The 26435-nt window shown below is 36.0% G+C and overlaps 1 pseudogene; it reads right to left on the bottom strand.

The window, feature by feature from the left end:
• Positions 1–1821: 1821 nt before the first annotated feature.
• On the bottom strand, positions 1822–3313 carry LOC116648552 (annotated as a pseudogene).
• Between the last annotated feature and the right edge of the window lie 23122 nt (positions 3314–26435).

Raw genomic sequence — 26435 nt, 5'->3', positions numbered from 1 at the left:
GTTCCTGTTAGGTTCAGACATGTTTAAATCCAGGCGGAAATCCACTTGGTGAAATCCTGGATCCCTACTACATTGATTAATCAAAAATATTGTGTTCTTATGTAACATTGCCATAAAGCTCTTTCATATTATTTTCTCATTTCAGCCTTAAAAGAACTCTGAAAGGGGAGTAGGAAAATATTATTTCCTATGTTGTAGATAACAGGATCAAGCTCATTGCAGTTCAGCCCTTGCTTATGTGCCATGGATTTGAATTCAGTGCTGTCAAATAAAATTCATTTTTATTTCAACTAAACTGTTACTATACTCTCTTCAAAATACATAGTTCCCAAAACCGAAATGAGCAGCAGCGTTGATTTTTTTTTTTAAATAATAGGTTTGAAAAGTGTGAGTTAGCAGGGAAAATAGTGTAAAGTAGCAGATCTGGTTTATTGGTCGAGACCTTATGCAGAACACTAGGGAGAGTTACACAGCAAGTATTAGATATGATTTCATTTTCAACTGGAAAAATAAATCCCGAAAGAAAAGATTAAGTGAATGCAAACTATAGGAACATACCAACTGCACCCATGTTAACAATCATTGACGGACCAGCAACTTGAGGCACGGGGTGGTATGTGACAAGGGCAGCTAATCAAGTATTAGGATCAAAAGGAATAATTTTCATTTTTGTGTCTTTTTAAAGTCATGTGGCATGAAGAAGTGTAAATTATTAGATATTATGGCCATCCTAGGACCTCTCTTCCAAGCTAAATTTTAGCAACTCCCTCTGATATTTCTCGATTAACCTAGAATCCCAATATATTATTCTCAGGAAAACACATCAAATTAAGTCAGTAGTTCATTACTTATGAATATAGTAAAAATACAAAGGGGATATTGTGAAATGAAATCACACAAAATTAGCCTTAACATTAAAATGTTTGCATTTTACCTTGCAAACATCTTTTAAAAATGCATCCAGTGAAACATACTATCAAAAATGATGAGCTACTTGGGGGTCTTAATTTTATACCTTTAAGGGTAGATGTTTTATAATGTTCCCTTAATAAAGCACATATTTTAAACGTTAATTATTCTTCCTTAAATGATATTTTAGACCACTGAAGGCTATAAAAAATTGCTAGCAATATCAAATCATAAAATAGAAAAGATATTTTTTGCATCTGCTTGTTTCTTTCCCCTTACTCCTCTTACACAAAGCTACACGTATATGATCCATCTAAACTCTATTACATAACAAAAAACACAAGTTTGAAGAGGAAGAAACATCTGTTGTTCTGCTATTCTGGTGACTGCATTAAATAGATTTAATTAAGTAAACTATCTCTAGTCTTTAGACAGTCAATTTATTAAATAATTCTAAGTAACAACAAGTTGAATAATATAAACTTTATATACACCACTATCCCCATCATGACATCCTTCCTATATTTTTTCCAGCTTTGGTATACTGCAGACCTGAGAAATAAAATGTTGGTCATTAACTTTTTTATGTCCAATTTAATAGAGATTATTATTAAAGTCATTAATTTATTCTTTTATTTATTAGTTCAGATTTTAATATCTTTTTTTGGGGGGGGATTAGCAGAGCCAGCTGAGGCTTTATTTGGGAAAAGACACTTGAATTGGATTTTAGTTGGGGGCATGGACAAGAGGGGGTACCCAGGGCAGTAGACTCCCCCCAAGGGTAGGCTGAGGACTGGGGCTGAGTCTTAGGTGGCTCTCGTGTTCCTAACGCTCCCGGCATAGCTCCTTTCCCTCCAAAGGCTCTATGGCAGCCACAAGAGTGGGGAAGCTAGGAGGGACCACCGTGGTTGTTCACTTGGACAGGACATCAGAAGACTCGGACACCAGCTTCCCATCACGGGTCTCGATCTTCTTCACGACCACAGACCTGGAGGAACCACCGCCTCTGAAGGAACCAGCAGGGCCGAAACTGGACTGGAAGGAGCTCAGGCCATAGTTGAGGCCAGGGCTTGTGAGGCCCCCATAGGCCGAGCTCAGGCCACCTGAGTAGCCACTGGTGGTCTTAGTATGGATACTCATGTTCTGCATCCCAGGCTCCAGCTGGCTCTCCTCGCCCTCCAGCAGCTTGTGGTAGGTGGTGATCTCGATGTCCAGGGCCAGCTTGACGTTCATGAGCTCCTGGTACTCGCACAGCTGTCGGGCCATGTCCTGCTTGGCTTGCTGCAGGGCAGCCTCCAGCTCGGACACCTTGGCATTGGCATACTTAATGGCCAGCTCCCCACTCTGCTCAGCATCAGCAATCGCCCGCTTCCAGGGCAGCCCTCTGATTTGTAAGGGCCTTGATCTCAGCCTGGAGTCAGCTGATGCTCCGGTTCATCTCAGAAATCTCTGTCTTCGTGGGACGGAGGTCATCCCCGTGCTTTCCAGCCAGTGTCTTTAGCTCCTCATACTTGATTGGTACATGGTCTCTGCCTCAGCCTGGCTGCGGTTGGCGATGTCCAGGTACTGGGCCTTGACCTCGGCTATGATACCGTCCAGGTCCAGGGAGCGGCTATTGTCCATGGACAGCGCCACGGATGTGTCCGAGATCTGGGACTGCAGCTCACGGATCTCATCTTCATACAGCTGCCTTAAGAAGCTGATCTCGCCAGTCAGCCCTTCCAGGTGGGACTCCAGCTCTACCTTGTTCATGTAAGCTTCCTCCACATCCTTCTTGATGAGGACAAATTCATTCTCCATGTCTGCACGCTCTTTGATCTCCTCATATTTATTCTTGAAGTCCTCCACCAGCCCCTGCATGTTGCCAAGCTCCACCTCCAGCTTCAGCTTCTCCTGGCCCAGGGTGTCCAGCTGCCACCAGAGGTTGCTGATGTAGCTCTCGAACATGTTGTCTATGTTGCTCTGAGCGGTTTTTTGCCACTGTAGGAGGCTCCACTTGGTCTCCAGAATTTTGTTCTGCTGCTCCAGGTGCCTCACCTTGTCGATGAAGGAGGCAAATTTGTTGAGGGTCTTGACCTGCTCCTTCTCTTGGGTGCACACAGCTTGGATGCTGGGGTCCACCTCCAGCTTAAGGGGGCTCAGCAGGCTCTGGTTCACTGAGACAGCCATGATGCACCCCCCCACCCCCGGCCCCACCACCGTAGCCCCCCGCCACACTCATGCTGCTGCTCAGGCCACCCCAGAAGCTGCTGCTCCTGCCGCCCACCTGGGAGAAGACGGAGGAGCTGATGCGGGAGCCAGGCCCGCTCATGTAGGAGTGGCTGCTAAAGGCCCGGGCACCGAAGGTGGACATCTTGTAGGACTTCTGGGTCACCCTGATGGACATGGTGGAGGCCGGAGTGGAGGCTGGAGTGGAGGTGAGTAGGCTGAACCTGACAGAGGTTCCAGAAGGAGCCGAGAAGCTGCTTCTAGGTGGGAACCAGATTTTAATATCTTCTACAGTTGAAACTGAGTTCTAGGTGCTGACATTTGAATGATAAGTAAGAAGTTTAGCCTTGTCCTCACCATGCTCAAAACCAGAAGGAGAAGAAAGAAGAGGAAATCTGATTTTTCTTGTGTGTTAGCAGTTGAGATAAATGTGCTCAAAGTGTTCTTTGGCATGTAATGTAGTCTGGCTAATGGGTCAGAAAAGATTTACAAAGGTAGTGACACTTAAGACACATCTTTTTATTTTGTTTTGTTTTTTGCAGATGTTACTTTAGTCTCAGGTATATAACTTAGTGATTTAACAAGTTTGTACATTATGCTATGTTTACAAGTATAATTACCATTTGTCCCATTACATCGCTATTACAATATCATTGACTGTATTCCTTATGCTCTGTTCTTTATTCTTGTGACTTACTCATTCCACAATTGGGGCCCTGTAGCTCCCTCTCCCTGTCACCCATTTTCCCCAAAATCCCCACCTCTCTCCTCTGGCAACCATCAATTTGATCTCTGTATTTATAGTTCTGATTCTGCCTTTTTTTTTTTTTTTTTTTTTTGATTTCATTTTATGAGTGGAATCATATGGTATTTGTCTTTCTCAGTCTGACTTATTTCACTTAGCATAATACCCTCTAGGTCCATCCATGTTGTCTCAAATGTCATGATCTCATCCTTTTTATGGTTCCATTGTATATATATACCACATTTTCCTTCTGAATTCATGTATTAATGGCCACTTAGGTTACTTCATGTCTTGGCTCTTGCAAATAATGCTGCAATACACATAGGAATGGATTTATCTTTTCCAGTTACTGTTTTCATTTTCCCTTGGTAAATACCCAATGGTGGAATTATTGGATTATATCATATTTCCATTTTTAATTTTTTTAGGAAATTACCTACTGTTTTCCATAATGGCTGCATCAGTTTGCATTCCCACCAACAGTGCACAAGGGTTCCCCTTTCTCCACATTCTCACCATCACTTGTTCTTTCTTGTGTTTTTGATTTTAGTCTTCTCTTGCCTGTGAGGTGATATCTCATTGTGGTTTTGATTTGCATTTTCCTAATGATGAGTGATGTTGAGCATCTTTTCATGTGTCTGTTGGCCTTCTGTATGTATTCTTTGGAAAAAATGTCTATTAGGTCCTCAGCTCATTTTTTATTCAGATTTTTTTTGGGGTATTGAGTTTTATGAGTTCTTTATATATTTTGGATATTAACCCTTTATCTGATATATCATTTGCAAGTATCTTCTTCCATTCAGTAGGTTGTCTTTTTGTTTGTTTGGGGTTTTTTAATGGTTTTCTTTGCTTTGCAAACACTTCTCATTTTGATGTAGTCCCCATAGTTTATTTTCACTTTTGTTTCCCTTGCCTTAGGAGAGGTATTTAGAGGGCTGACATCAGAGAAATTACTGCTTGACTTCTCTTTTAGGATTTTTATACTTCCAAGTTTCACATTTAGGTCTTTAACCAATTTTGAGTTTATTTTTGTGTATGATGTTAGAAAGTAGTCTGGTTTCATTCTTTTACATGTTTTTGTCCAGTTTTCCCAGCACAATTTATTGAAAAGACCATCTTTTTCCCATTGTATATTCTTGCCTCCTTTGTCATAGATTAACTGATCATATAAATGTCATAGATTAACTGACCATATTTCTGGGATCTCTATCCTGTTCCATTGATCTAGGCATCTATTTTTGTGCCAGTACCATATTGTTTTGATTACTGTCGCATTGTAGTAGATCTTGAAATCTGGAATTGTGCGACCTCCAGCCTTGTTCTTCTTTCTCAGGATTGTTTTGGCTATTCAGGGTCTTCTGTGGTTCCATACAAATTTTAATATTGTTTGTCCTAGTTTTGCAAAAAATGCTGTTGGTGTTTTGATAAGGATTACATTGAATCTGTAGATTGTTTTGGGTAATGTGGACATTTTGACAATATTAATTCTTCCAATTCATGAGCATGGGATATCTTTCCATTTGTTTGTGCCATCTTCAATTTCTTTTATCAGTGTTTTACAGATTTCAGAGTTCAAATCTTTCACCTCCATGCTTAAATTTATTCCTAGGTATCACATTCCTTTTGGTGCAATTGTAAATGATATCGCTTTTTAAAAATTTATTTTTCTGTAAATTTGTTGTTAGTGTATAGAAACACTACCGATGTCTGGGTATTAATTTTGTATCCTGGCCCTTTACTAAAATTATTACTACTATTTATTAATTCCAGTAGTGTTTTGGTGGAATCCTTACGATTTGCTATGTATAGTATCATGTCACCTATGAAGAGTGATAGTTTAAATTCTTTATGAATATGGATATCTCATTTCTTTTTTTGTCTGATTGCTGTGGCTAGGACTTCTAGTACTAAAAGTGGTAAGAATGGACATCCTTGTCTTGTTCCTGACCTTAGAGGAAAAACTCTGTTTGTCACTATTGAGGATGACGTTAGCTGTGATTTTTTTCATATATGGTGTTTATTATGTTGAGGTATTTTCTCTCGATCCCCATTTTGTTGAGTTTTTATCATGAATATATGTTGAATCTTGTCAATTCTTTTTCTGCATCTATTGAGATGATCATATGATTTTTGTCCTTCATTTTGTTTATGTGCTGTATGATGTTGATTGATTTACAAGTATTGAACCATCCTTGCATGCCACGAGTAAATTTTACCTGATCATGTGAATTATCATTTTAATGTAATCTTGTATGTGGTTTGCTAATATTTTGTTGAAGATTTTTGCATCTTTGTTCATCAGCAATATTGGCCTGTTGTTTTCTTTGTGGCATCTTTGTCTGGTTTTGGTGTCATAGTAATGCTGGCTTCATAGAATGTACTTGGAAGCTTTATTTCCTCTTCTATTTTTTGGAATAGTTTGAGGATAATAAGTATTAACTATTCTTTAAATGTCTGGTAGAATTCACTTGAGACCATCTGGTCCTGGACTTTTAGTTTTTGGTAGTTTATTTGATTACTGATTCAATTTCATTATTTGTTATCAGCTTATTCAGATTTTTATTTCTTCCTGGCTCGTTTTTGGAAGATTGTATGTTTCTTGGAATTTATTCATTTCTTCTAGGTTGTCCAGTTGGTTGGCATATAATTTTTCATGGTATTTTCTTATAATCCTTTCCATTTCTGTGGTATCAATTGTTACTTCTCCTCTCTCATTTCTGATTTTATTTATTTGTGTCTTTTTTTTCTTGATGAATCTAAGGGTTTGTCAATTTTTTTTTAAAGATTTTATTTATTTATTTGACAGAGAGAGACACAGCGAGAGAGGAAACACAAGCAGGGGGAGTGGGAGAGGGAGAAGCAGGCTTCCCGCGGAGCGGGGAGCCCAATGTGGGGCTCGATCCCAGGACCCTGGGACCATGACCTGAGCTGAAGGAGGACACTTAACAACTGAGCCACCCAGGCGCCCCTAAGGATTTGTCAATTTTTTTTATCTTTTCAAAGAACCAGCTTTTAGTTTCCTTAATTCCTTCCTTCCTCCCTCCCTTCCTTCCTTCCTTTCTTCCTTCCTCTCTTTTTTTAATTTTCTTTTTTGTCTGTACGTTATTTGTTTCTGCTGTGATCTTTATTATTTCCTTTCTTCTACTCATCTTGGGCTTTGTTCTTCTTTTTTCTAGTTCCTTTAAGTGTAAGATTGGATTGTTTATTTGAGGTTTTTCTTCTTTCTTGAGGGAGGTCTGTATTGCTATATACTTCCGTCTTGGAACTGCTTTTGTGTGTCTCAGAGATTTTAGACCATTATGTTTTCATTTTTGTCTCCATGTATTTTTTGATTTCTTCTTTGATTGTTTCTTTTTTGATTGCCCATTGGTTGTTTTGTATCATGTTGTTTAGCCTCCACATTTTTTTTCCAGTTGTTTCTTTCTTTCTTTTTTCTTTCTTTCTTTCTTTCTTTCTTTCTTTCTTTCTTTCTTTCTTTCTCTTTCTTTCTTTCTTTTTTCTTGTGATTTATTTCTAGTTTCATCCTTTGTGGTTGGAAAGAATGCATGGTATGATTTCTATTTTCTTAAATTATTGAAGCTTGTTTTATGGCCTAATATGTGATCTATTCTGGAGAATGTTCCATGTACACTCAAAAAGAATGTGTATTCTGTTGTTTTTGGATGAAATGTACTGTACATATCTGTTATGTCCATCTGGTCCAATGTGTCATTCAAAGACATTATTTCCCTATTGATTTTCTGTCTGGATGATCTACCCGTTGATACAAGTGGAGTGTTAAAATCCCCAAGTATTATTGTATTACTATCAATTTCTCTCTTTATGTCCATTAATATTTGTTTTATGTATTTAGGTACTACAACATTGGGTGTGAAGATACTGACAATTATTATATCCTCTTGTTGGATTGATACCTTTATTATTATGTAATGCCTTTCATTGTCTCTTGTTGCAATTTGTTTTAATGTCTATTTTGTCTGGTATAAGTACTCCTATATCTTGAAACTACAATTCGGGGCACCTGGGTGGCTCAGATGGTTAAGCGTCTGCCTTCGGCTCAGGTCATGATCCCAGGGTCCTGGGATCGAGCCCCCCATTGGGCTCCCTGCTTGGTGGGGAGCTTGCTTCTCCCTCTCCCTCTACTGTTCTTCCTGCTTGTGCTCTCTCGCTTTCTCTGTCAAATAAATAAATAAAATCTTTAAAAAAAAAAAAAAGAAACTACAATTCATGAGCTGGCTGTACCCATTTGTTTTTTTTTTTTCAGTCTATGGCTACAATAGCAGATTTGAGTAGTCATAAAAATGACCATATGGCCCACAATGTGAAAAATATTTACTAAGTGTTCCTTTAAACACAGAGTATAATAAATATTTTAGACTTTGCAGACCAAGTGGTTGCTTATTACTTGCCATGGTAGTGAGAAAGAAACTATAGGCCATACCTAAAATAAAGGATGTGGCTGTGTTCTAATAACACTTTTCATGCAAATGCAAGCAGCAAATAGTCTATGAAACAGTAGTTTGTCAAATTTTTTCTGGAGAAAGTGACTGTGGCTATATTTATGAAAAACTCTTTTATCTATGTTATTTTTTTTTTTAATTTTTAGTATCAAATGATAGTACTTGAATAGAAAAATTAGATGATGAATATGTAAATTGTTTAATCATATCTCAGTTCATACTTTGTCATTGTGCTACCCAAAGTTTACTCACCTCAATTTTTTATTTAATTTTTGTAAGTTTAAACACTCAAAAAGTCAGCAAAAGTATTATATACAATGAGCACATGTTTATCCTTCAGTGACATTTGCTCTTTTTTTCTCTCTTGCTCTCAAATGTTATAACATTATTTCTGTGTATATTAGGATGCGTAGTCTAAGAAGAAGTATGTTCTTCTGAATAACCATATAAAACTCGAGGGAATAGAAAAAAAACCTACATTTCCATGAGCCCTTCATCCAACTTCTTCCCAATGGTGACATCTTGTATAATGTAGTAGAATATCAAAACTAAGAAATTCACAATACTGGTACAGTACTGTTGCCAGGAAATTGACAATTCTAGTACAATACTGTTAATGAGATTCCAGTCCTTATTCACTTTTAGCAGATTTTATATGCAAACATGTCTGCACAGGTGTGTAGTTCTGTGCATTTTATGTCATGTATAAATTTACATAAACACCACAAAAATCAAATCACAGAACTGTCCCATCACCACAGTGGAATTCCCTCATGTTACCCTTTTACAGTTGCTTCAACCCCTGTGTATGTACCCTGGCAAGCAATAGTATGTTTTTCATCTCTGTAGTTTTGTCACTTTCAAAAATGTCATATGAATGGAATCATACTATATGGAACCTTCTGAGATTGGCTTTTTTTCATTAACAATAATGCCCATTCCAGTTATTGCATGAATTATTTGCTCTATTCTATGACTAAGTATTGTCTTATTCTGTGAATGCTTCTTTGAATTTTTTATCCCTTTGCTTGTTGACAGATATTTGTATTGCACCCAGTTTGGGAAGATTATAGCAAATGATGCTATAAACATTTGTGTACTGGTGTTTGTGTGAACATAAGTTTTCATTTCTCCAGGATAAATACCAAAGGGCATGATTGCTGGTCATATAGTATGTGCATGTTTAGTTTTTGTTTTTTTTTAAGAAACCTCCCAAACTATTTTCCCAACTAATGTCACTTTCAGAGATGCCTGGGTGGCTCAGTCAGTTCAGCATCTGCCTTCGGCTTAGGTCATGATCCCAAGGTCCTGGGATCAAGTCCTTCATTGGGCTCCTTGCTCAGCGGGGAGCCTGCTTCTCCTCTGCCTGCCACTCCCCCTGCTTGTGTGCCCTCTCTCTTTCTCTTTCTCTCTCTCTCTCTCTCCCTCTCTCTCTCCTACCCCCCCCCCCGGACAAATAAATAAATAAATCTTAAAAAAATAAAAAAATAAAAAATTAAAAAAAATAATGTCACATTTAATTCCTACCAGCAATGTATAGGAGATTCAGTTTCTCCACATGCTTGCCAGCACTTATCATTATTTTTATTATTTTTTTAGGTTTTATTTTTAATTTTTAATTTAATTTTTTTACTTATCATTATTTTTAAAAAGTCATTTGAAAGTAGTGATATCTCATTGTGATTTTAATGTGGTTTCCTTTAATAGCAACAAACTCTTTTGCCATCTGTAAATCTTCTTAAGTGAAGTGTCCATTCATATATGTTGTTCATTTTCTGATTGAGTAATTTTAATTGTTTTAACTGTTGAATATTGAGAGTTCTTAATGAAGTCTAAGATTTGTTTTTTGTCAGATAAGTGGTTTGAGCACATTTTCTTCTAGTCTTTTTGTCCAATTAACAGTATCCTTTTCTCAGGCAAAAAAAAAAAAAAAAAAAAAAAAAATTGAATTTTGATAAGTGTAATTTTGAGAAAATATAATCAATTTCTCTTTTAATGATTGTGCTCTTGGTGTCATGTCTAAGAATTTTTCACCTTCCCTTAGGTGCTAAAATGTTTTTTCTATGTTATTTCTAAAAGTTTTATAGAGTTTTTAATTTAAATTCATGATCCATGTTGAGTTACTTTTTCTATATGATTTTATTTTAATTATTTAGTTTTTATTTTATTTTATCTTATTTTATTTTATTTTTTGCCTATGAATGTTCAATTGTTCCAGCACCACTTATTCAAAAGAGCATCCTTTCTCTATTGAATGGCACTTGTATCTATGACAACAATCAGTTCGGTATATTTGTGTAGGTCTATTTTGGGGGTCTTTTTCATGATTTATGTGTCTATCCATTCACTAATAACATACAGTGTTAAATACTGTAGCAATGGTTAAGACTTAATACCAGGTGGAATGATTCCTCCCAATTTATTCTTCTTTTTCAAAATTGCTTAGTTATTTAATTCCTTTGCTTGTCCATATCATTTAGAGAAAGCATGTCTATCTGGGGAGGAAAAAAAAAAAAAGCTTGCAAGGATTTTGAAAACCATTATGTTGATCTATTGATCAATTTTGGGAGAATTAGTCATACTACCATGTTCATCTTTCAATCTATGACCCTGTAATTCATTTATAAAAGTCATAATATTTCTTTCATCCGTGTTTCATAGTATACAAGTGTTGTACATATTTAGTTAGGTTTATACATAAGTATTTCATTTTTGGAGTTATTGTAAATGGCATTGTATTTTTATTTTCATTTTTCCCACATTCATTGCTAATTTAGATAAATAAGAATGATTTTGTGTTGATTTATATGTTGATCTGCAGCCTTGTTGAATTCACTTATTAGTTCTAACTTCTCTTTCATTTTCTGGAAGTCAAGGACAGTTTTGTTTCTTCCTTTCCAATCTATATAAAATTTATTTCCTTTTCTTGTCCTATCATGTTGACTTTACTTCGGGTACTACATCAAATAAGAATGGTAGAAGCAGGGCCCCTGGGTGGCTCAGTCATTAAGCATCTGCCTTCGGCTCAGGTCATGATCCCAGGGTCCTGGGATCCAGCCCTGCATCGGGCTCCCTGCTCCGTGGGAAGCCTTCTTCTCCCTCTCCCACTCCCCCTGCTAGTGTTCCCTTTCTTGCTATGTCTCTCTGTCAAATAAATAAATAAAAATCTTAAAAAAAAAAAAAAAGAATGGTAGAAGCATACATCCTTATTTTGTTCCTGACACTAGGCAGGGAAGCATGTATTCTTTCTCCATCAAGCATGATGTTTGCTATACGTTTGTGGAGATGTTCTTTATCAAGGTGAAGAAATCATTCTCTAATTCTAGTTTGCTCAGTTTTTATGATGAATCAGTGTTGAAATGATACTTTTTTTGCAACTACTGATGTGCTCATGTGTGTTCTTTTTTGGCATTGGTAAAATGATTGTACTGATTGATTTTCAAATACTGGACAAGGCCTGAATACGTGGGATACAACCCAGGGGGTTGTGGTGTATAATTATTTTTTGAACTAATGAATTATATCTGTTAATACTTTGTTGAGATTTTTTTTTTTTTGTCTAAGCTTTTGAGAGGTATTCATTTGAAATTTTCTTCTGCGTATGCTGCAGTCTTTGTCTAGCTATGGTAGCAGGGTATTATTGGCCTCATGAAATGAGTTGGAAGTTATTCTTTCCTCTTCTATTTTCTAGGAGAGACTTTGTAGAATTGACACTAATTTTTCTTTAACCTTTTGGTAGAACTAAAATTCTTTAATAGTTACAGAAAATTTGAGTTATCTATTTCATATTTAATGAAATTTAGTACATATAACAGGAATTGGTCCATGTCATCCTACCTGCCATGTATGTGGATAGAGCTGTTTATAGTTTTCTAGTATCTTTTTAAATGCCTGAATGATATGTTGTAATTTCACCCATTTCAGTCCTGATATTGATAAATTTTGTCTTTTCCCCTTTAATCTTTGTCTGTCTTGGTGAAAGTTTATCAATTGTTACTAAGCATTTCAAAGAGCCACTTTTTTGTTTGTTTTCATCTTAGCTATTGTATTTTCAATTTAAATAATGATTTCTACTCTTATTATTTCATTTCTTCTGTTTGCTTTAGGTTTGTTCAGCTTTTCTTTTTCTAGTTCCTTAAGGTAGAAACTTAAATAATTGATATAAGATTGTCCTCCTTGTCTAGTGTAAACATTTAATGTCCAGATTTCCCTCTCTTCACTTCTTTAACTGCATCCCACAAATTTTGGTTTTTTGTTAATTTTTTTTCATAATTTTTAAATTATGTTGTTTTGCTTATTGTTGAGTTTAAGATTCCTTGTATATTCTCAATATAAATCTAGATGCAGAGATTAAATGACCCTACATATTACTATAACCACCTCCCACAATTACAAATGTCTAATCCTTATAATAAATCCCTAAATCTAAATCACTCACAGTGGTTCTTACATGGTGATGAAACTGTTTCTGATATACCATGTATTCTTCAGACACCATTGAAGTTTTGCTAGCTTTCCAAATAATATTCCTTATAAGAAAACGTCTATTCCAGAATCATGTTTTTTTTTAATTATCTTGAAAATTTATTCTCCTCTAGGTTGAAATAGTTCTGTGATGTTTCCACAATTTTTGTAACTCTATTACTGCTATATTGCTGTATAACAAATTGCCACTAATGTGGCAGCTTAAATACTCACTTATTCAGTATCACATAGTTTTGGTCTGATGTCCCGTATGGAGAGGCTAGTTTCTCTGCTCAAGATCAAATGAGCTGAATCCACAGTGCTGTGTGGGCCATGGTCTCTCATGGAACTTGGGGTCTTCTCCCAACCTTTTCTTGTCAGAATTTAGTTTCTTGCACTTAGAAGGTGGAGGTCCCTGTTTTCATGCTGCCTGTTGACACAAGGTTGCTCTCAGCTCCTAGAATTCACCTCAGATCCTAGGCACATGACCCTCTATTTACATGGCAGCTGATTACGGGCCCTTACTATATCTGTAAAATCCCTTTACCTGTGCCATATTGTCTTTGCTAGGAACAAATCGCAGGTTCTGTCTGCATTCAAGAGGACGGGATTATACTGGAGTGTCACTCACTGGGAGTCTCCTCACGGTATGTCTGTCATCATAATCTTGAGACTTTATAAGATCACAAGACTGCTGTCCTTCTATTTATGTGTCTCTTGCATTTTACTATAAGAAATAAGGAGAAACCTTACTCACAATTTGCTCAGAAATCTCCCAAGTTCAATATCTAGTTTCATCACTCATAAGTTCTGCTTTCCACAAAACACTAGATCACAGTTCAGCCAAGCTCTTTGCCACTTTATAAAAGGATCACCCTTCCTCCATTGTGCAATAACATGTTCCAAATTTCTGTCTCAGACCTCACCAGAAAGCACCTTTAATGTTCATATGTTTACCAATATTCTATTTAAGATTACTTATTTAATCCAAAAAAAAAAAAAAAAAAAGATGGAGGCTTTCTCTCTAGTTCTCCTTTTTGCTTTGCGAGCTCTCACCAGCATTGCCTTAATGTCCATATTTTCACCAGCAATACTTCAAGGCAGTCTAGACTTCTAGCCACACTTCAAAACTCCTCCAGCCCCCACCCATTACCCCCTTCCAAAGTGTCTTCCACATTTTTAAGTACATATTAAAGTCGTATCGGGAGAAACTACAAGCTAGGGATTGACCATATGAATTTGTGGGAACACAATTCAGCCTGAAGCAGTCATATTTAAAACCATTAAAATTTTTAAAAACTGAAAATTGAGAAGATCAATTGGTCTCAACCCTGATGTTTGTAAGTAAATGATAGGTTTTTTTTTTTTTTTTAAGATTTTATATATTTATTAGAGAAAGAATGAGATAGATCACAGAGGGAGAGGAAGAGGGAGAAGCAGACTCCCCGCTGAGCAGGGAGCCCAATGAGGGGCTCGATCCCAGGACCCCAAGATCATGACTTGAGCCGAAGGCAGACACTTAACTGACTGAGCCACACAGGTGCCCCAATGACAGTGGTTTTAAACCTTCATCAGTCTGTTTTGATAACAGGTGTGTTAATATTCCTATAAGCAAGCATACAATTTTAGATGATTTGAAATAAATATCAAATACAGACATGAGCATACTAGATACAGAGCATGTTTATGGAAAGTTGATCACCAGGAAATTAATTTTATGAAAAAGATTTTGAGAACTATGTAAATGATTGAAGAGAAGCATGATATCTGCTTTCAAATATCTGAATAACACTCATACAGAGAAGGGTCTGAATTTATTTTGTCTTGTTTCAGAAGACATATTCAGACAAGTTCTTAGAAGATAAGTACAGGGCATATAATTTACCAAGGTTTAATACATGCCCATCTTGATGAGTGCTTTGGAGACCTCATTCCAGTTATTCCCCACAGGATACCTGTGAAGTGCTTAATTATTACTAATAAATTAATCTCTAATCCCGGCTTTACTGCAAATTGCTTCTCTCCATTTTCTTACTTGTAGTATTTATTCTCTTCCTTCTAGTACACATTTGAATTTGTTCATACCCAGGAGCAATCAAAGTGATAAAAATTAAAACAAGTTACACTTACCGTGCCAACTTAGTAAACACTTAAAACTTGTCTGAGTGTATTTTTTTCTATGTCACGTGTGTGTGTGTGCAGAAGCAAATTGATAGCAAGGGACAGTGAAATAAGAACATAAAACTGAAATGGGAGTATACATGATGCAAGTTTGCTGCCAATTATTTTTACATTATCAAATAAAAATATATCTTAAAAGTTATCTAAAATAAAGAAAATATTTCATGCACTAATGTATTCTTTGTGCTACTATTTATAATGAAAATGTTGAAATCATAAAAATATCTAAAAGTATAGGCATGGCCAAGTAAACTTTCATGCCCATATAAAACACTGTATTATAAAACCAATGAAAATAATAATTACATGAGAGTTTCTAACAAAATGAAAGAGGATTATATTAAAAATTAAATTAAAATAGCAGCTTACAAAATTAAATGTATATCATCTCAGCTGTGTAAAATATGGAGCTTAAGGGGCGCCTGGGTGGCTCAGTCGTTAAGCGTCTGCCTTCAGCTCAGGTCATGATCCCAGGGTCCTGGGATAGAGCCCCACATCGGGCTCCCTGCTCTGTGGGGAGTCTGCTTCTCCCTCTCCCTCTGCCCCTGCTTGTGTTCCCTTTCTCGCTGTGTTTCTCTCTCTGTCAAATAAATGGATAAAATCTTAAAAAAAAAAAAAAAAAAAAAATATGGAGCTTAAAATTCTTGGGACAAAATGTGATGAGAATAACTATGTAGGTATTGTGATTATGTAGTTTTAATTCTTCTGTTGTATTTTTCATGTTCAAAACTATTTTTAAAGGATTATTTTAAATAATTAGAAAAAAAAGTAAAATAAATTCTTATAAATGAAGAGAGATGAATACCCTTGACAAATCCTGCTGGAGACCTACAAAGATTAATGCATCAAGATCTTTTGAACAGGAAAATTGATTATCTTGTTTCGACATCTGGAAATTAAACCCATATTTTTGTTTGTGTATACACACATATATGGGCACATATATGTATATATACATGTGTGTATACACACACACATATATACACACACACAACCCATATATATGTGCATATATACATACATACATGGACGTGAGATTGAGACATGATACAAAACAAAATGATTAAATAATTAAAGTGAACTTTACAAAGCAGCTTACTCTACAGTCTCTAGAATTTTACTGGAGGTTACAAGTGCTGATGCCATGAGGGTGGACCCTCCCTTGGTCACCACTGGCCATGTAGAAGGATGTGGTACAAATTCCACTACAAATTTAAAGCTTGGCTTTATTGGAGGAAAGAGGACTCTGGCCAGGCCAAGATAGGCAAGAGAAGAGGAAGCAAAGATTCACCATCCTCCTATAGCTCCAGAGAAGCAAGAGGGTTGTCTGAAGAAGACTTGGTTCTATGGGAGCAATACTGAACACTGACCCTTGCTAAGCACAAACACTGGTGGTAAGAAAATATCCTTCTTAGTGGAAGAGTGATCAGAATCCTTTAATGACATGCAGTCCAAGTTTGAGTGACAGCTATTCATTAGAGCATCATTCCAGCACCTGTAAGTCATGACATCTATTGAGTGTAATATTCCCCCACCCTGACCACTCTGTGTGAGAGGAAGCCACAGATACTGTGAGAGGTTGAATTTGGGCACACCACTCCTAATGGATGAACAGGGCACTGATCTCAGCTAGCTTTTACTCTAAAAGTCACAGAATGAACTTCCAGTTTATTTGACCATCTTTGATAAGGAAGGATGTTTTGGAGATATTATAAGGTACAAACACAAGCAAAAATATTTTGTTTGTGAGTGTGTGATTGTATTTATAGCAAAAGAACTGCCTTGAACTGTCCATACACACAGAAGGAGTTGGTGGGATGGGGGTTGGCAGAAGACTGGAGAAGTATTGAAGACGGACTGAAGCAGTACTTAGCTTCTGTAACGCACATGGAATCATCAGCGGTAAAGTAGGCGGGGAAGCCAGACACTACAGCGGGGCCTGCTGGATGTCTTCAGCATCCCTTTACATATGGGGGATCTATTTTGTAGCACCCACTTCTAGAGTTCTCCTGCTGTGTAGAGAAAGGTTCATCATGTCCTTAAGACAGTTCCTTAATGTAAAGAAGAAAGAAGGGTAGAGAAGAGAAGACCTTAACAGCAATGGGTAATGGGAGTAATAAGTAAGAGAAACCAAAAATGTTTTTCTTTCTTTTTTTTTCTTTTGATTTTCTCTGAAGAGACTTAGAGATACCTTAAATTATTAAAACAGGCTCATCTAAACAAGCACAGTAGCCTGGAAGTGGGAGTGCAGGAAGAAGGCATGATTATTCACAGAGGAAACCCATTGAAAGCATCTCCTAATTTAGGTTAGGTAAAGTTCTAATGTGATCCCTTAAAGAAAACAACCCTCTCCCTAGTACATAGATAGCAGTATGTACATTTACACATCTAGAATACAAACACACACACAACAGTTGACTGTTAGTATTTGTGATGGCACACTGGGTGCTTGGAATGGGGGATACAAATACGGATGGAGACATTCTACTTCTAATTGTGTGCTGTGGTTTTTTTCATAGATTGCATATATTATTTTTATCATTAAGAACTAGTGACATTTAAGCATTTTAAATAATATAAATCTTAAAAGTACCTATGTTTTTGTGTTTAGATAAATGATATTTTCTTATGAGTATTTAATATAAAATGATTAATAAGCAGTTATTACTGATTAGTTAGTTGTTTCAATACTTGGTTCAGTTACATTAGAAAGTGTAATAACATGGTATAATCATGTGATGTTTCTTTTTTTGGTTATTCACAAGGTAGCACTCAACGGGTTTTAGACTATTCATTCACAACTGAGTGCCGGATGGTGATGGTATTAATTTCCTGAAGCTACTGTAACAAGTTACCTCAAATTTAGTGGCTTAAAATAATAGAAGTTTATTTTCTTAAGGTTCTGGATGCTGGAAGTCTGACCTCAGTTCCATTGGGTGGAGATCAAGGTCTGGACTGGGCTGTGCTTACTTGGAGGCTCTAGAGGAAACTCCATTCCTTGCTTGTTCAGGTTTCTTTTGGCTGATGACATTCTTTGGCTTCAGCTGCCTCTCTGCAGTCTCTGCCTCAGTGGCACATTGCCTTCTCCTCTTCACCATGTGACAAATCTCCCTCTGCCTCTCCTGTAAGAACAAACGTGATTTGATTTAAAGCCCACCCAGATAATCCAGAATAACCTCCCTGTCTCAAGAAACTTAATTGCTTCTGCAAAGACTATTTTCTCATGAGGTAACATTCGAAGGTTGGATTGATAAGAATTTAAAATCTTTGGGTGGTCATTCTTCAGCCTGTTACAGTGGCCGCCTGGGTAAGGAGAAGGAAGCCAGCCTTGATAATAACAGCCAGATACTCTGATAAGAATTCAATCACACAACTACACAAGAACATCTATGATTAGGACTGCGGCTAGTTCTCCAAACAAAAATTACCCCTTTGGTGGAGAGGACTGTAGAGAACTCATGCCTAACTGTAATTTAAAAAGCAATAATTTTGCTGTTCTTAAATATTACCTAGATTACCTCTTGTTTTCAGTATTTGGAGGACAAGGAAATTTCCTCAATATAAGCTAGAATTATGCCTAGTGCCATAAATTATTAGCCAAACATTTTATAGTATTTTTACATACTTATATTAAATTTAAGAACTTCTTGTCTAACCTATACAGCATAAAAAGGAAAAATGAGGACTTCATGAAAATTTATTTTCTTAATTTATCTTGACCCCCAAATAATTTAAGAATTCCCCAACAATATATAATTTCCAACCAAAATTACTTAATATATGTTGTTACTAATAACTGGCTTGACTAATGATATATTCAGGGAGAGGTGTAGGATCAACAAAGAATCTCATCAATTTTATAATTTCCAAAAAAAGAATAAATGTAAAATAAACAGTATACTTATAAATTTGACCTTTTGATCAGGGACTGGTCCTTACATTTTTACTTATAAATTTATAAATTATTGGTGGCCAACATTTAATCAATATGTTGGGACTCTGAGGACTGAATGCAAAGTAGTTAGAAATTATGTGTGCTATAATGTCTTGAGATACACAGGGATAAACACAGTATTGATAAATGATCATTGCCAAGCATTACCAAGATGGAGCTAATAATATCACTTTTAAAAGCAAATAATAGATTTTGGAGCTGAAACTAAATTGTAAACATTTCTTTGGAAACTCTCTATGGAGCATTAATAGTGAGCCATCGTATGTAGGTACAGTGAACAATCTAAATGTGCAGTTGCTAAGAGGTCTCCCTATTCTGTATCTATATACACAAGCTCTTCCAAGGGTCAGGCTTGTCCTAGAAAAATTATTGGATTTTTCATCCCAGGTGACTCTAAATAAAAAAGTAATTAACCTCATAAATAAGAGTCACATACAGAAGAGAAATTTATTCACATATAAAGTGATGGGAAAGGCAAAGAACTCTTGCCAATCAATATAAATAATTACGGTCTTAAAATATGTACTATGACATAGTTGATTTGCATGGTAATATAAACAGAAATAACCTGAGCCATCTTTCTCACTTGAAAGCAAATAACATTGGTTTCATTTCTCCTTTCAATATTTGATCGTTTTCTATTAGGGATATAACATAAATTTTTACCTTCTTTTCCTCTGTCCTTTCCCTGTCATAAGCAATGGTTAAAGTCCTGCAGATGCCAAGCCTAAACAGTTATTACAAGATGAGTTTTGCATTGAAAACAAACCCTCAAGAGTGAGCTTTTTCTTTTACTTTATATAAATGTACTGCTTATATGTCCAATATTTTGCTTGTTGTTAGTTTTTGTGCATGCCACTTTTATGAGAAATGGAGAAAGGTGATGTCTGTGGATGCCAGCCACTGAAACGTGGTAAGGGGCTGGAAAGCCTCAGAGCCAGCAGCTAGCCAGGGGATTGCGTGGTCCTGGGAAGGAAGACAGAGCACAGTGAGTGAGAGGCTGAAAAAGCCACCCACACCCCACAGGTCTTGCCTTGTGAGTGAAACCAGCCACTTACATTCAGTGATCAGGAATTCTACTTATGAATAGTTTTAGCTGATTTAGGGGTCTGGATCTGTCCCAAATTTCAGTGAGTGCTTCACCTTTGGAGGAAGAACAATGTGTAAATGAGCTGGATTTTTCATGTCCTGTAAGGATGAAGTATATTTTTTTTCTTTATCTTCTTTCCAAGGGATTCAGTTGAGCAGCAAACAATGGTTGTTGAATGTTGAATATAATAGCCATAATTCCTTTTTGATCCACATATATTTGAGAATAATAACACATACCTATGGTAGTGGTAGCCTAACTTTAATAATAAGATTATATATCATTAATTTAATTTTTAGGTGGAATCCAATGTGCTCCCCCCCCAGTAAGTGGGACATAAAGGGTGGGGTGAGTAGTTTACCCAATTTTTGGACTATATGGATGAATTTTTCATGAAATTGTGACTTCTTGATAGCTGGCTAGGAGGCAGAAATATTTAATTATGAATGGTAATAGTTATTTTTTGGAAAAAGAAATATAATCACATTTAAGAAATAGCAATCATTACAAAAAATATGTTCCAAAATATATTTTAACAATTCAAGTTTTCAGAAACCTGTTTGAAAACTGAACTACTTTGATAGCCTTCCTGTGCAACCTGAAAATGCCTTGGAAATTTACCAGGTAATTAAAGTTGAGCAGGAAAAGATAAAAATAAACCAAAGTCTCTCTCATTTGCTCCATTTCTTCACAAGGAAATCTAAAAGAGTTCAAACAAAAAGAACAGCATTTGTATCCTCTATCTGCATCTAAGTTATTTTATACATGGTATTTGTGGCTCTAAGTCTCAGTCTTCAGAGCAAGCTCATGAGACTGACAAATGTTGAGCCCTTATTGGTTAACTCCAGTGAGCTCTAATTTTACACGAACACAGAAGCCCAAGGGAGCTACAATTATGAATAATAAGTTACCATTTTGCTTCTTTTATAAGCATAAGCATTAGCCTATATTAACAGTCATGACCACAGTACACATTCTTTTTACAACATGAATTTTATCATGAAACAATTGGACTAATTGTCACAATACCCATAGATTGTAATTAAATATGCAAAGGCTATCCTAGACTTGATAATATGAGTCAGGTTGAATTATCAGTCTATGGAGCACCATTGTCAAGAGTGGAAGACAGATCAAAAGGGACAGAGAAAGCCAAATTTGGGACAGGCTCAAAGCATTACAAATTTTATGCATTTGGGGGAGGTAAATTTAAACCTGTTGATAGAAAGAAAAAACAATGAATTTCTTATAACAGGTGATAAAATAATCACACCATGCAATCTCGTAATGCTGAAAATAAAAGAACTCAGGGTTGTTCTCTTCAGTTGTCTTAATTTTATATGAAAATATGAGTGAATAATCCCCTACACCTTGCTGACAGTATTCTCATAGGAACATAAATCAAGTTAAATAGACTGCAACAGGTGTCAGAGTTTTATGATTTTGGAAACTTATTTGATACTCTTTGCAACCTTATTTGCCTAAAATTCCAGTAACAATGCAATGATATTTCTTGAAAAAAACAATTCATTATGAGAGAAATTTTCAGGAATATTACTCCTGGTAACTACCTGAATGAGGTAGGTGTAAACAAGCTTGTCATTATATTTTAGATGGAAGTAAAATATTTGCATCTAATAACAATGATAATTATATTAATAAATGTCCTTAAAGGCCATAATGTGGAGTAATTTTTCATTCATTAGTTCTTATTCCTAAAATAATCCTGTGAAATACTTATTATGACTAAGAAATCATTGCTAATTTTCTTTTCATAGGGACAATGATATCTTGATTATATTTCTTAATAAAAATGTATTTTACCCTTTGCAGATAAATCTGACATATTTACAAATAAAATGAAATCTTTATGTAAGTGAAGAAACTGATGTTCAGAGAGACAAAGCCTCTAAAATGGAATGACTAAATATCAGTGACATGATTTTATGTAGTTGTATCAAAATCCTTACATCATAATATTTGCACTGCTTTGGACAATTGCTCTATGAGAGAGTTATTTACAATATTTTTCTGTCTTCCAAGACATTTTCCCTAAAGCCAATTTTCTTTGTTCAATTAACTTCATCATTAACATGGATTACACAAAATGACTGTGTATTCAAACTTTGTTCCCTGCAAAATACAAACAAAACAAAACAAAACACCAAACCTGGAAAATTCTAGAATCAGAAAGTAAAGAGAAAGATATATGCAGATTTGGGGAAAAATGTAGGGGTTTTACTGATCTGAATATTTCCTAGTAGTGGCTACCACACAGTACATAAGTTAAATTTTACATATTAACTTATCAAAATTTTAGAAGGAACTTGTAGGGTGTGCTACGATACTTACATGTAATAGGTCAGAAAACAGAAATACAAGTTGAACAACTTGCCCAGAGTCACAGAGGTGGTAAGTGGCAGAACTAAGAATCCAAGTTGTGTTCTGAAGGACTAATGACTCCTCCATGATGCATAATAGCTTGGAGACTAGTCCTTAATGAGACCAGGATTTTCCTTGTCTCCCATATAGACATTGTTTCCCACTCACTCTTCATGTGAGCCACATGCTTACGTCAAGGAAGTTACTGAGACCATACAGGTCTGGACGCTTTACACCATCTTAGAACTACTTTCCTCTTTGCAAAATGGAACAACTATTAGATTTTAGCCATTGCTTTTAAATAGGATAAGCCAATGATGTGATGGAGCTGGTTCGTGTCACCTCAAAGAGACAACCGATAAATTTTCAAGAATTTCACAAGCCAGGTTTTAAGCAGTCGTTATCAAATATAAATTGCATATAAACATAAAATTAAATAAATTACACTAACATCAAAGGTAATGAATAATCAAGATGTATTACTCCCTAATTGTTCTGCAGCATTTTACTACATACATGCCCTTGAGAATAGACTTACGTCTATTGTTTCTGTATGGTGGAAATAGTACAGAACGGTGGGCCATTGGGAATCTTATCCCACCTGTATATTTAGTGAAGCCATGTTGTCACTGAAATCGGTCCTAATGGGAGTACATTATCACAGGATTTTTCAAATGCCAAAACCAGGGGTTAATTTATCATTTTGTCTATTGTTTGGACTTAAAAACATGAAAGATGAAATATCAACAATTCAGATTAAACTTAAAATTGTGTTATGTCTGCAGCCATTACATTGTGAATACAATTCCAAAAAGTGAGGAAATATATCAATATTTGGAAACTGTGATCTTACTCAACAAAAAAAGTTGCCAACGTCATTGAGAAGTGAGTGAAGGTCCAACATATTCTTCCTTGTTTCTCTTTCATCACGCTTGTTAACATGAAATATTCACGTTAAGACTGGATTCATCCATTGATGACATAAGTGCTGAATTAGGTAGTAGTCAAGCATTTCTTTGTAGTCTGATTTTATTAATCAATGGTTAAATTGCACCATAGATAGGTTACACATACAAGAATTCAGGCAAAATCAATGACAGTAATCCATTGGCTGTAGGAATTTATTATAAAAGGTATTCTAATTTTTTATAATTATTTGTAAATAGAGTGCTACACATTCTTAAAACAGTAACATTTATAATAAATTTAGATAAAGTTTATAATAAAATTTATAATAAAGTAATTTATAATAACACACATACATTTTTTTTTCCCTAGAGAGCCATGTAAACATTTGTTAGCACAGTATTAACTACCTTGTATTGCCTGAAAAGAGAGATTTCTCATTTAATTAGATTCAGTGTGTATGGAGCTTGTCCATTTGTACCACAAATGAGGTAAAAATAAGTTATAATTGAATTTCACTAACTCTTCACTGCTAAGAATAATAAGATCAGGGAAAAACTCCTTATTTACTGTAACAGATATCCAGAACTCCTTATACTGCCATTGATTTAGATTGCCAAAAACTCACTTTCCAACTTCATTAACAGAACAATGTCAGCTCCAGACTTCAGACATATACTAGCTAATGTATATTACCAGCTCAGGTATAGATGGATATTGCTTAGCCATTGCATTTAATAGAGACAATATTTTAAGAAGAAAAATGAAAAACTCTGTCTCAAGTTGTCAGAAAAATAAAGGAATCATTATGTCAGGTGAGGAAAGGAGAGAAGACAGGTATGTCAGACATTTTCTACCATAGCCCGATTACATCAACTTTAACAATCATGCCAAGAATCTTGTTCAGACTTTTGCCTTTGTCTGGGAAAGATAGCCTCTTGGCCACCTCTCTCTCCATGTTACTTCCATCAGTCAAAATCTTTCAAGGGAAAGTTTAACCCTTCCGAGGAACAGGAGCCTTGGCTGTTCCTCTATGCCTAATCCACCTTTAAGGGGTTGTTGAGACAAATCTTCCTGGCAGTCAGCTAAAACCACCACACATTACATTCTTGAGCTTAATTACCACATGAAATATAAGACAGTCATCCACTCACAAGGCTTTTGTCCCAAGGCTTGTTCACCCCTCACCCAGCTTGTTGCTGCCAATTCCAGACAACCCCTATTCTACCATTCTCTGAAACAAATACATATATAAACCTTCTCACTTTTTAATTTATTTTGTTACTCAGTGCTCTTTTTTGCTCCTTTTTGTCATCTATTGCCTACTTGGCTACTTTTCAGCCACTAAAACATTAGCACACGTCTTGTGGACTTGCTCTATACTGTACTTACAGACCTTCTATCATTCTGAATGATTTGAAGACTCAGGTTCATGACCCATTCAACAACTTCAGACACATTAGCTTTCTACCTCCTTATCTCCAGTGACCCATTTCACCGAATTTCTGTACCTCTACATGTTCACAATATCAACCTCACACTTTGTTCTTGTTACCACCTGAAATACTAAACCCATACATTCCACTCTGTAATCATGACCTCTATTCCAGATTGCTTGATCAATTCTTTCCAATAGATTGGTGTTTCAAGCTCTGTGTGAGGATCGGTCTACCAATCTTTCCGATTTAGTCTCACATAGCACTCCTTGACAGTATCTGCTTAGCCTCCCAATTGCGGAAGTTTGATCATTCTTTTTGCCCCTACCTTCACCTCTCCTGTCTCCTTTCCGCTCTGATGTATATGTCAACAGTCATATTCTAGAGGAATCCAGTGGAGAGTTGACTCCATACTTGCAGCCAGGTTGTTGAGTTAAGCTGACAAAAATTTCATACTCATGAAAAACAGAGCCACTCTAAACCCATGGTCACCAAACATTGTGTTACACTCCACACTGGGGTTGACTTTTTTTATTATGCTCTGTGCCAGAGGCCATATTTGTCATTTAATATCTTCCCTCAGAGAATAAGAGTTTCTTTTAATTTTCGATGGGCCACCATTCTTTATCTTCCTTGTAGGTGAGTTCATCTATGAGATGAAGAGCCCCAAGACAGAAGAAGCCTGAGTCCCAGAATGAACTGATGAAGCAGAATTACCAGACCCTTTAAAAACTGCCTTGTTTTAGCTAAGTGTAGTCTACAGATGAGTGGCAATCTGCACAGTATTTCTAGCTCATCATGCTGAATGTAAAACAAGTAAGAGTACTACATTTAGAAATGTTTATAGCCACTTGACTTCCCTGAGATATTTTTTATTGTGTTTCCCAAAATGATCTTCCCATGATGAATTGAAAAAAAAAATTACTTGCCATAGTGGTTTAAACTGCATTATCAATTGTTACATAAAGACAAAGACCCTTCTATATAAGGTAAGTCACTGTAATTTCAGGTCTGTATAACATCCAACTGGATATGCATCTTAGCAAATACACTTACTAAGGGTGATTGATTTCCCTCCTTTTCTCCACAAAATTATTTTAATTGTTTAATATCTTTAATTTTCCATTACTACTTATGTCCATACTCACTCTTAGGATATTACCTGGTTTTCTATTAACAGAAGTACTAGATCTCCCTCCTTTTCTCCACAAAGTTATTTCAATTGTTTAATATCTTTAATTTTTCCATTACTACTTATGTCCATACTCACTCTTAGGATATTACCTGAATTTCTATTAGCAGAAGAAAGAGGAGCAACTTACATGGAATCCTTTTCACTTTATATCATCAGTCACAGAAATAGAACTGCTTTGGAAACAATGAAATTCTCGATATCTGTATTAGTCAGAGTTCTCCAAAGAAAGAGAACCAATAGGATATGTGTAGATATAAATAGATATATAACCAACAGCATAAATGAAAATTGACTATAGGAATTTAATATGGAAACCAGAAAGTCCCACCATCTGCTGTCTACAAGCTGGAGAACAAGCAAAGCTGATGGTATAGTTCAACCCAAGTTTGAAGGTCTGAGAACCAGGGGAGTCAACAGCTGAGGGCAGAAGAAGATGGATGTACTAACTCAAGAAGAAAGGAAATTTGCCCTTCCTTCACATTGTTGTTCTATTTAGGCCCTGAA

Source organism: Phoca vitulina, unplaced genomic scaffold (genome assembly GCF_004348235.1).
Source record: "Phoca vitulina isolate PV1807 unplaced genomic scaffold, GSC_HSeal_1.0 scaffold44, whole genome shotgun sequence".
NCBI classification, from domain to species: Eukaryota; Metazoa; Chordata; class Mammalia; order Carnivora; family Phocidae; genus Phoca; species Phoca vitulina.
The sequence above is the reverse complement of the archived record's forward strand: the minus strand, read 5'-3'. Positions and strand labels throughout refer to the sequence as shown.